Source organism: Canis aureus, chromosome 38 (genome assembly GCF_053574225.1).
Source record: "Canis aureus isolate CA01 chromosome 38, VMU_Caureus_v.1.0, whole genome shotgun sequence".
In the NCBI taxonomy this organism is placed as follows: Eukaryota; Metazoa; Chordata; class Mammalia; order Carnivora; family Canidae; genus Canis; species Canis aureus.
The window spans coordinates 16,001,738-16,014,183 of record NC_135648.1 but is presented as its reverse complement, the minus strand read 5'-3'; the positions used below and the strand labels follow the sequence as shown (position 1 = coordinate 16,014,183).

The 12,446-nt window shown below is 32.2% G+C and overlaps 1 pseudogene; it reads left to right on the top strand.

Annotated features, from left to right (window-relative positions):
* The first annotated feature begins 11,404 nt into the window (after positions 1 to 11,404).
* Positions 11,405 to 12,188, top strand: LOC144307305 (proliferating cell nuclear antigen pseudogene; annotated as a pseudogene).
* The last annotated feature ends 258 nt before the right edge of the window (positions 12,189 to 12,446 follow it).

Sequence of the window (12,446 nt, the reverse complement as noted above, 5' to 3'; positions counted from 1 at the left end):
TTCTTATCGACAAACAGAAATAAAATTCATGAGCCAAAAACCCAAAACAAAACTAAAAACAGGGAAAAGCTTATAAAACTAAATATGGATCCAGTATTAACAGCTGAACAGAAAATGTGATTTTTAAATTATTAGCAGATGATAAAGTTGTGTAGAAACTGAACACTTACAAATTATTTAAAACCTGGAATCACTGACCAGAAATTACACAGTTGGATCATGGGTAAACAGCAGAAAGGGATTGTAATTCATACAAGTGTAATTCATTCCTTTGTTTCTTTATAGGTTATATTTATTAGTTCACTGGCCAGCTTAAATATATAAGATAGATTTGAGCAAAGACTCTAGTTATGAATTTGAACTGAGAATTTCAGTTTTAACTCATTATTAACTTAAAACTAAAAACCAGGGATGCCTGGGTGGCTCAGTAGTTGGGCATCTGCCTTCATTCATCTCAGAGCATGATCCTGGGGTTCTGGGATCAAGTCCCACATCAGGCTCCCTGCATGGAGCCTGCTTCTCCCTCTGCTTGTGTTTCTGCCTCTCTCTCTCTCTCTCTCTCTCTCTCATGAATAAATAAATAAAATATTTTAAAAAACCCTAAAAACCAAAGTGACAATAAAACAAACACATGTTTTTTAGTCCATTTGAATGATGAAAGAATAACTAGAATAACTTCTTCAAAGTCATGAGTACTTCCAGTGCCAAAATATTGGCTGCTAAATACTGTTTCTTATTAAAATATTCATTGAAGAAATGGCTGATGTCAAGTCTGGGCAGAAGTAGAGCAAGATGAGCCTGAATCTGAAACATCTTATCATAGCAGTCGAAAAGGTACACAACCTATTCGGGATGACTTCCACTGGGCAAAGATGGGATAATTTGAGTTCCATTAAGGATAAAATGATGATAATAGCAGTAGATTGAGATTAAAAAAAATGTGTATGATTTAATTTAGTATATGTGTAAATATACATGCATATATGTATACATGTACATGTAAATATATGTATATACATATACACACTGCTATATATTGAGTGTGTTTATCTCTCTAAAGTTCTTGTGTTGAAATCTTAACCCAGTAATGTGATAGTAATAGAGGTAGAGCTTTTGGGGGTAATATGGTCCTTAAGTCTCTGCAAATTTAAGAGATTATAGTCTGTATAAAAGAGACCCTAGGAGGATCCCTAGGTGGCTCAGCGGTTTGGTGCCTGCCTTTGGCCCAAGGAGGGTCCTGGAGTCCCGGGATTGAGTCCCACATCAGGATCTCTGCATGCAGCCTGCTTCTCCCTCTGCCTGTGTCTCTGCCCCTCTCTCTCCCTTCTGTCTCTCATGAATAAATAAATAAAATCTTTTTAAAAATAAAATTAAAAAATAAATTGATATGAGGATGAATAGAAAAATAGATGAGGCAAGATTTGTCGTGAGATGATTATTACTGAATCTGGATGATAACTACATGGATGTTTATTACAGATTTTGTCTATTTTGCATATATTCGAAGGTTTATTTTAAAATGTTAAATAAAAAGATAAAGATCCTTTTATAAGAAATTTAGCACAGAATTCTCTCCAAGAAATGGTGAGAAGATAAAACTACAGCAAGAGTTTAACATTAAATACTCCATGTTATCTTTCCCAATTTTTAAAGATATAGGGTAGTAGTGTGCTTAAAAGGATGGGCTGGAGAGTCTGACTTACATGGTAGGTTACCTAAGATTCCTAAGGCTATAGCTAGCTTTCTCACTTATAAAATGTGTATCATAATAGTATCTGCATAACATAGCATCTTATAAACACTGAGACAATGTCCTATATTAATTCATGATGTTAAAATAACTCTTACAGGTATTGAAATCATTATGTCTCTAAAATCAATCTTACTATTAATGATATATACACAAATAGTAATATTCCAATATTAGTATTCTGTTTCAGTTGTATTTAATCCTTCAAAATAATTGTTTCTTATAAGAGGTTAAAAACTAACTTCCAGTTATTGAACGTCATTCAAATAAATATCAATAATATCTGTGTAGAACAAGTTGGCCTATAAAACAAGTGTCAAAAGACACTAAATATATATTAGAATACAGATCAATAACCCCTAAATAGATCAATGACAAAAAAGTTAACTCTGATGAATTAGTATGTGATCTAGAAAAAGGATGGACTTATTTCATACAAAATCTTATCAAGTTTACATATTTTAAAAACATTATTTTGAAAGATCTGCCTGCTATGATAATATTTAATATACAATGAACTAGTAAGACATTCCACAAAATAATTAAACATAGAAAGAATAAAGCTCATAAAAGTTGTTATTCAGGCACTCCTGAATGATAATCTAAAAACACTAGTGAGTTCTTTTTGTGTATAAATCAGACACTGGACTGTAGTTTGCAATTGTTTCTGTGACTTTTTAATACCCATCATGTATTTTACTGTGTTCTTATAGTTTATGAAGTCAGTATAAAATACAGACTGAATTATAACCGTCTGTTTTCTCTGGCAATATTAAATATTCCACATATGAATAGATAAAACTGTGGACATAAATTACACAGTTTTTAAGCTTGTTCATATGCAAATAAATGTAAATTTATGGAGAAAAAAACCCCTAAAGTTACAAAAATTAAAATCTTTCATTTGAAAACATTGTGACAAGGTTTTAACATTCGATGTAATTTGAATCAAGAACAATAAAATATTATGGCCTGCTCACATTTGAAAAACAAGTTATGTTGAAGGAATCTTCAGTCAATTAGGTCTCATTCAGCTTTGAAACCATTATACAAAAAGACAACTTGTAACTAAGGCATAGAAAAGAAATTTGCAATTTATCAAAGGGTAATTAAATTTTATATCAGTCCAGCTTCATTTATCACTATCTTTGGAATATCACCATTTTCTTAAATGTGGACAATTGAAAGCAATTTTTAAAATTAGTACTTTGCTCAATGAAATTGATCTAATTTTGACCTTATTGCCTTAAAGAATGAATGGCAATGAAAGGAATCCATTAAACTACCCAATCTTTTCCGATTTTACTTTGTAAAATTTACCATTATAACAAAGATCTTTTGTCTCTCTAAAAAAATTTTTAATCTACATGATTCTAGTTTACATAAATACATTATCATCCACATCTTTATTCAAAATATACTTAAAGAATTATTCTCTTAGTTTCAAACATTGCATTTTAGGAAGCTATATTACTATTGTTTTTAAAGATTCAGATAGATAAATAAAAATTATTATCTGAATTATTTTAATCTTAATCGTATAAACTGAAGATGTAATATAAAGTGTTTATAATAATGAATTTTAGCGGTTTTTTGTAAGTTAAAAATACACATTTGATTATCTCTTTGTTTACATGTTATTTTAAAATTAAAAAAATTGATACATATTTGCATACTTGAAAAATTACATTCAAAAGATAATACTTTATATAGTCTATACTTTATAAAATTCACATTAATATGAGCCTAAATTAGATGTGAATATGTTATTTCATAGTTTCAATATTTTAAATTGACTTGCTGTATATTCTTTTTTTATTATTTCATTTATTTATTCACGAGAGACACAGAGAGAGAGGCAGAGATACAGGCAGAGGGAGAAGTAGGCTCCTTGCAGAGAGCCTGATGTAGGACTCGATTCCAGGATCATGCCCTGAGCCAAAGGTAGATAGATACTCAACCACTGAGCCACCTAGGCATTCCAACTTACTGTATATTTTAAAAGAAGTTTATTTATATAAGTGAATAATTGTTCTCTCAAAAATACCATTTTACTTCTGAGTTTATTTGTTTGCTGTCTTAAGCCAGAGATTTTATTTTGGTAATGAGGCAAAACAAACAGTTTTGTCTAAATTTGTCAGGGACCACCAAACATATCTATTGCTTACAGTCTCACTGGGTGGTAATTAACTGACAGCAAGAAAATAGCAGCATTTATAAATTGTGAAATCCTTCCAATGATTAACAGCTTTAGAATCAAATTTTGAAATTCTAAGTATGTAGTTCATGAATTGAAAACCAATAAAAGCAGTAGAAAGTAATCCATATGTACTTTGCTTTCTATAGAACTGTATTGAAATCCTATTCCAGAAATTTCAGAAGTGCTTTATGAAGAACTTTTGGTGAAAAAGTTGTTGACACATTTAAAAAAATAACCAGTAATTTTATTTTTTAAAGATTTTATTTATTTATTCATGATAGAGAAAGAGAGAGAGAGAGAGAGGCAGAGACACAGGTAGAGGGAGAAGCAGGCCCCATGAAGGGATCCTGGAGCTGGACTCGATCCCAGTCTCCAGGATCAGGCCCTGGGCTGAAGGCAGTGCTGAGCTGCTGAGCCACCCAGGCATCCCCCTAGTAACTTTATTTTGAGCTATTTTAGGATTACAAAAATACTGAGTAGCTAGTATGCAGATTTTATATGCCCAGTATGGAGATTTCATAAGACCTTTAATCTTTTCCCCAAGTTTCCCTATTATCAATATTCTTGTATTGGTGTGATTTATGAACCAGTATTGGTATGTTATTAGCTAAATTCAATAGTTAACATTAATGCTTGCTTTTTGTGTTGTACATGCTATGGGCTTTGACATGTGTAATGACATATATCCACAATTATAATATACAGAATTTCACTCTCCTACAGTACATCCCCACTGTACCTCTATTCTTTCTCTGTAGATTTTTTAAAATTCAAAACACTAATTAACCAACTATTTTTTTTTAAGAAATAGTAGGACTTCAGGAAGCTTATCTATTCCAGTCAATACAGTAGACCAGGTAGTCATGAAAATCATTCAACTGAAAATAACCTTGATTTCTAGAAAATAAAACTTAAAGGAACTAAAGAGTTGGCAAGAAAGTATTGCATATACAGGATAGAAATTTAGTGAAAAAAGAAACCCAGAAAATTCAGTAGAGCATGAACAAAAGGACTTAGCAATGAGGGCATTTGCCAACAGAAATGAAACATGTTTTAATCTTTATAGGTTCTTAGGGACAGAAGGGATGGTATACAAAGGAGAATTCCATTAAATTTGGATAATATAAAAGGGAATACTTACTAAAATGGGATTTAAATTTCTAAATATTCATTGTAAAGGTGAATTAGAAATAAGCCCATGCTCCAGATCTCTAGGAAAATTATCTAATTGTGCACCCAGTGGAGTAGAAAACAAATGCCCTTGAAAATTAACAGCCAGAAGCCAGCGTTCATATGAATCTACTGAATGAATTCGCACTACTCCAAGCAAAGATTTATTTAAAATAGTCCACTACTGGTAATTAAGTTTTTATGTCTATATTTTCTCCAGATAAAAATAAAAGCTTTTTGAATCAGAGATAGACTTAATTATTCATACAACCTCTTGATTGAAAGGGATACACTGATGGCTCACTGGGTAACACGATGAGAGTCAGATGTAGCCAGAACATACAAAGGGATTTTTTTTACCTGAGGAGGAGGATCTTAAATTATGAGCTTGTATAGTTCCTCATCCTTTCCTCCAGAGGACAAAAAGAGTCCTATCTTTCAAATGTAAAAGAATTCTCTCTGGGGAAAAAAAATGAAAGTTTCCAAAGTCAATTAAGTTACCCTTTGGAATGTAAAGAAATGGCTTCAAAAAAAAAAAAATGTTTCTAAATCTCTACTGAGTCACCATTTTACTTCCAAGGCTTGTTTGCCATTGTAGTATATTTCAAACCAAGTTAACAGTAATTTTTGCTCAGAAAGTCATGACTGTGAAGAAACATGAAAAAATTTGTGAAGTATTGTTTCCCAACAATAAGTCCCTCAGATGTTTTAAAGATTGAAAGAAAATTCTTTCAGAATGAACTTATAATCATTTTAGGAATAAAATAATTCCTATCTAATAATTTCCCCCCAAATTTGAGGTTACGTTCATAAATAACAAAATACAGAAGGAGACATTGCACGGTGAATTAGAGCTATTAAACACAGCAGGGAGCAGAATCACACCAAAACTTCTCAAATGTAATTCAAAAATACAAAATATAAAATGATAATATTTAACTTATTTATATGCATAAAGATGGAACAATTTTTAGGTGAAATATATTGCTAGAAATTAAGAAGGAACATAAAAATTAATATAATATAAATCATTGACAAACCCATTTATATCAATGACTATACCCGGTGAAAGTGTATTTCTTGCTCATGCAACATTTCAGAATGGGATTTTCTAGTTGGTGGCAAAATAAAAAGTTAGGATGTTTTGCTCCACACAAGCATTCAAGAACTCTGGTTTACATAGTCTTTTCCATATTAAGAATTTATCTGACAGTGTCATCCAGAGACTGGAAGTCCAGCTCTCATAGAGGAAAGTCAAAGGAGGTTTAAAGTTGGTAGGTTTATGGGTCAGGATGGATATGATACTCATCTACTCCTGTTTACATTTAATTGCAGGAACTCTATCACATGGCAATGTCTAACTTCAATAAAGGCTGATAAATGTAATTTAGCTTTGAGTCCTGGAAGAACAGGGCATAAATTTGTGACCAGTAAGTAGTTTGATAGTTTGATGCCCTTAATAATGATAATGTTCTACTCCTGCAAAAATATATATAATTCACATTTTTTAATGATCTTAACACAATAATCTCAAAATATATATGATGCAAAAATAGACAAAAACAGAAACAAAAATTTCCAAGTCTCTAATTACAGTGGGACACACCATTGTAAAAGAAAAATCACCATTGGTAGAGAACATTTTAACAAGTCACCAAAAAAATTTTAATGTAATAATTATAGGTATAGAAGACTATAATCAACGACTGGGGGATACACTTTCTTTAAAAGTTTAAATATAACGTTTACAAGGACTGGACACATATTAAAATCTAGGTAAATATTTTTTGACTATTAAAAAGTTGAGGGTGGAGACAAAAATCTTTGAAAAAGAAAACTCCAAAGCCTTTTCACAAATTCACTGAAACACTCAAATGGTACACACATCTACCACCCAGGACACACACACACACACACACAATCATAATACACAACACACACATATATTTTCTATTGCTGTTGCCATAAAATAAACAAATCTTCCAGATTAAAACAGCAGGAATTTATTCTCTTAAGGCCCTGGACCCCCCAAATTTAACTCCTATAGAGTTAAAATCAAAGTCAGCAGTTTTTTCTTGAGGCTCCAGGGGAGAACCCATGGTCTTTCCCAGCTTCTGATTGCTGCCAGCAGTCCTTGTCTTAGGACCACATTATTCCAGTCTCTGTTACATCATTACTGTTCCTTCTCTTCTGCGGTGAAATATCCTCTAGTCCCCCTTTAATGAGGAAAACTTTCATTATATTTAGGACTCATCTAGCTACTCCAGGATAATGTCTTCTTCCTCAAGATCCTTAATTTTATTACATCTGTTAAATCACCTTTGTCATATAAAGTAACATTCATAGTTTGCAAGGATTAGGGCCTGAATATCTGTATAGCCATTATTTAGCCTAACAACTCCAGGATTGAGAAAATTTATCACCTCTCAAACTTATTTCATAAAGATAGTATAAGTTAGATACACAATTTATCAAGATCAGTATTGGAAAGCAATATTTATATTTAAAATGGAAAATTCCTTAAACAAACTAGTAGCAAACTACATCTAACCATGTATTTTAAAAGGGTAATAAGACAAGTTTTTTTTTAAACTTGTATAAGATGCAAATTTACAAATCAATTAAGATAATCAAATCAAGTTAAAGAAAAAATGCAGATCACAAATTTAGTAGAGGCAATATAAAAAGGTTGAATATAGCAGCAGTCATTTTCTATAAAACTGCTTAACAAAGTGGAAATGAAAAGAAACATACTTAAATTGATCACATATATCCTTAAAGTTATACAGCTAATACTATACTTAGCTGCTAAAAAATAAGAGCATTTTTGTGTTCAAACTACATGTGAGGACCTAATAACACCACCTCTATTTAAATTGTATTGGGGATCCTACTCAATACAAATAAGTAATATTTAAGGTTTAGAAAAATAGAAAAAATATTATTTACAAATTATATGAATCTCTAGCTAGAAAACCCAAAGTAATCTATATATAAATTCTTGGAATTATTATGTTTTTCAGATTTTCAGTATTTCAAGTCGGCATTAAGAGCCAATGATTTTTATAGCAACAAGCAAATAAGAAAATAAAATATAAAAAGAATAATGAAATTCATGAGGCATAGACCTAAAGAGACATCAAAATATGAAGTATCTAGAGAAAAAGGAATATAATTTCACTTATTCTCCAAATTGTTAGAAGCATTTAAAATCACAAAAACGTATAGAAAAATCATTATATCTTTATACTACTACAAAAATAATTTCCATTTGGGATCCCTGGGTGGCTCAGCGGTTTGGCGCCTGCCTTTGGCCCAGGGCTTGATCCTGGAGTCCCAGGATCGAGTCCCGCATTGGGCTCCCAGCATGGAGCCTACTTCTCCCTCTGCCTGTGTCTCTGCTTCTTTATCTCTGTCTATCATAAATAAATAAATAAATAAATTTTTAAAAATTAATAATAATTTCCATTATCTAGTAAAAAGGAAGATATGTATACATGAAGTAGAAACTGCACACCTGGCTATAAGACAACATAAAACTCTTGTATGTGTCACTGAAAAACATATGCAAGAATTCCTAGTAGCTTTTCTAGTACTAGTAACACAATTAAATATAAAAATGAGTGTAAAAGAATATAGTGTAGTATATCCTTACCATATTTTATTTGCTATAAACTACATGTCACTAACACACAAAAGAAAATGAACAAAGAACAGTTATTGGCTGCAACATGTAAGTTCTCAGAAAAGTTCTGTTGAAAGAATAAAGAAAATTACAGAAGATGCAGAAAGTATCATTCTCATCAGATGTTAAAAACAGAAAACATTAAAAAAACTACACAATATGCATTGTAATGATACAACTATATTTGATAAACATTTTAAATAAGCAAGAGAATCGTAAGCACAAAACTCTACATAATGGTTTTATTTGGGAATGGAAAATTGTAGTTAAAAATTAGGAAAGGATGCATGAAGAACTTTAAAATTAATGAAGTAAGTAATAAAAGTGTTCAGTCATGTTACTATCATAGATAATTCTTTTCTATCTGTTAACATTGAATAATAATTTTAAAATTAGTGATTGTATAATAGAGAGCAAAAAAATATTCTCTAGGTACTGTAACTAAGAATCAAGGCAAATCTTGCATCAAACTTTATCGAATTTAGAATCTATGGTATTAAAAGCATCTGTGTTTCTAAAACATATACACATAAAAAATCACCTTGGATAAAAATGATAATAGGAAACAATATTTTTGACAATAAATTTGAATATAAGTTTCAAATATTTTTTTAGCAAAGCAAGAAGATTATGACAAATTACTGAATTTTAAACATGGATTTTTTAAAAAAGATTTTATTAATTCATGAGAGACGCAGAAAGAGAGACAGAGACATAGGCAGAGGGAGAAGCGAGCTCCCTGTGGGAAGCCTGATGGGGGACTTGATCCCAGGAGACCAGGATCACAACCTGAGTGGAAACAGACACTCAACCTCTGGGGCACTCAGTTATCCCTTAAACATAGATTTGAAATTAAATAATATAAAGTTATTTTAGGCATAACTAATGCTCAAAACAATGTCTTATGTTTTTCAAGCAGCAAACACATTTTACTCTTTATTTTTCCAAAAGGAATAGCCTTGAATTAGCAGCTAAGATCACAGGGCTTTGAAATATATATCACGTTGAAATATTCAGTATTTTTCAGGTGAATTTTATGTGCACTGTAATGATTTAGAAAGTTTGTTGAACATGCAATTCTCAACAGTTAAATCCTAGCTTTTCCTGATTCAATAGCTTGGATTAGGCCGAGAAGCCGGTATTTTTGGTGAATATGAAAGATAATTCTGATAGAAGGAATAAGTAGTGAAGTCCATTTTGAGAAATTCTTGTTTTAAAGTAATTCATGCTTTTCAGTAAAAAAAGAGAATTCAGCTTTGAAATTTGTTAAAAGAGTAGATCTTAAATGTTGTAAACACACACACACACACACACACAGGAACTATGTGAGCTGATGGATGTGTGAATTTATATCGTGGTAAAGTTCACACCACCAAACATCATGTACGCTTTATATTTACAAATTTATTGTCAAATATATGTCAGCAAAGGTGGAAAAGGGAAAGAGTCAGAGAGAAAGAGAGAGAGAGAGAGAGAATTCATCCAAAAGATTTAAAAGTTAATGGGAAAGGAGAATATTTACACACCACTTGTTAAGAATGTAAATTAAAATTTCTGTTATCTGGTTCCTCGTGACAACTGTTTACTAAAAATAAGCAAAAAAAATTGCTTTAATTTAATTATAATTTTAATTTACCTTAAGGTCATTTAAGCCTTCAAATGAAAATTAATTTTGTAATTATAATCTTCATCGCAAAGCTCTTAGGAACATTTCTAGACTTTTCAGAAGAAAAAGAACCCAAGAACTATTCAGAATCTACCAGCTGCAATGGTATGATCTTTTTTTTAAAATTTTTTTTAAGATTTTATTTATTTATTCATGAGAGAGAGAGAGAGAGAGAGGCAGAGACACAGGCAGAGGGAGAAGCAGGCTCCATGCAGGGAGCCCGACATGAGACTCGATCCCGGGTCTCCAGGATCACACCTGGGCTGAAGGCAGGCGCTAAACCACTGAGCCACCCGGGCTGCCCTGGTATGATCTTTATGGTCTTTTCAATGGACATACTTTTCTGAGAAATCTGTAAATTTAAACCTTGTAATTAGTATATATTATTAATAGAATTATAGATATTAGTGTACAGAGCACTAAGCCTTAAAATAATCTTTATCACAGAAAAAATAACCTCCGTGTAGAAAGTTAAAACACATTTATTGAGCCCTAAAACTTAAAAAAAAAAAAAACATAGAACTATATTTGTATGGAAAATTAAATTTTTATATTTAGACTATGGTTTGAAATAAAATTATGTTTCCAGCATGACACTTCCTTTTCTCTTTATTATAAAGTTTCTGATGGGGAAAGTGAGAGGTATCTAACTTTGGGTGAAGGAGCCTTAATGTTCATGCTGAGTTACATAAATCACAAAGAAATGAAAGCCAGACTCTTAAGTTGGCATAATGCCAACAATGAATAGTTTTTAAAACCCTAGCCAATAGAGGCATTAATCAAATTTTAACAATACCATTTTGGGTGATCTTCCTGGGTCTCAGACTTTCACTCCCATGTTCTCTGGCTCCCTCTTATCCTGTGATACCCAAGCTGGCTACGACTTCTCCCTGACCTCCACCTGTAGCCATAACTCCTTGTGACTGTGCCACCATGTTTCAGGCACACCTGGTCCAGGGCTCCATTGTGAAGAAGGTGCTGGAAGCTCTTAAGGATCTCAACAGCTAGACCTGCTGCAACATAAGGTGGAGTAACATAAACCTGCAGAGCCTAGACTCATCCCACATCTCCCTGGTGCAGCTCACCCTGTGCTCTGAGGGCTTCCATGTACACTATGACCACAACTCGGCTATGGGTGTGAATCTCGCCAGCATATCCAAAAAAAAAAAAAGAAAGAAAATGTGCAATGAAGGCATCATTACATTAAGGGCCACGGATAATGCGGACACCGTGGCACTAGTATTTGAAGCTCCAAATCAAGAAAAGGCTTCAGACTATGAAATGAGGTTAATAGATTTAGATTTTGAACAACCTGGAATTCCAGAACAAGAGTATAGCTGTCTAGTAAAGAGGCCTTCTGGTGAATTTTCACATATATGCCAAGATCTCAGCCACATTGGAGATGCTGCTGTAATTTCCTGTGCAAAAGACAGAGTGAAATGTTCTGCAAGTAGAGTACTAGGAAATGGAAATATTAAGTTGTCACAAACAAGTAATGCTGATAAAGAGGAGGAACTTGTCACCATAGAGGTGAATGAGCCAGTCAGGTAACTTTTTCCCTGAGATACCTGAACTTCTTTACAAAAGCCACTCCACTCTGTTCTCCAGTAACAGTATATCTGCAGATGTATCCCTTGTTGTAGTGTATAAAATTGCTAATATGGGATGTATAAAGTACTATTTACCTCTGAAGATGGAGGGTGAAGAAGAATCTTAGGCATCCTTAAAATCCAAGAAAATAAAATTTTGTTCTTTGAGAACTGCTTCTGAGATGCTAACATGTACTTAAGTCTCTTCTGTCACCAAATTTGTACACCTGAATACATAGTAAATGGTTTCTATAAATAACCTATTTTTTCCTCCATTCTTTACAGTTTAAAGAATAAAGTCCAAAGTCAAATCTGGTTTTCTTAACCTAGAAATATTTCTACCTTATCCAGAAATACTCATGATTTTTATAACAAAAGAATTTTGA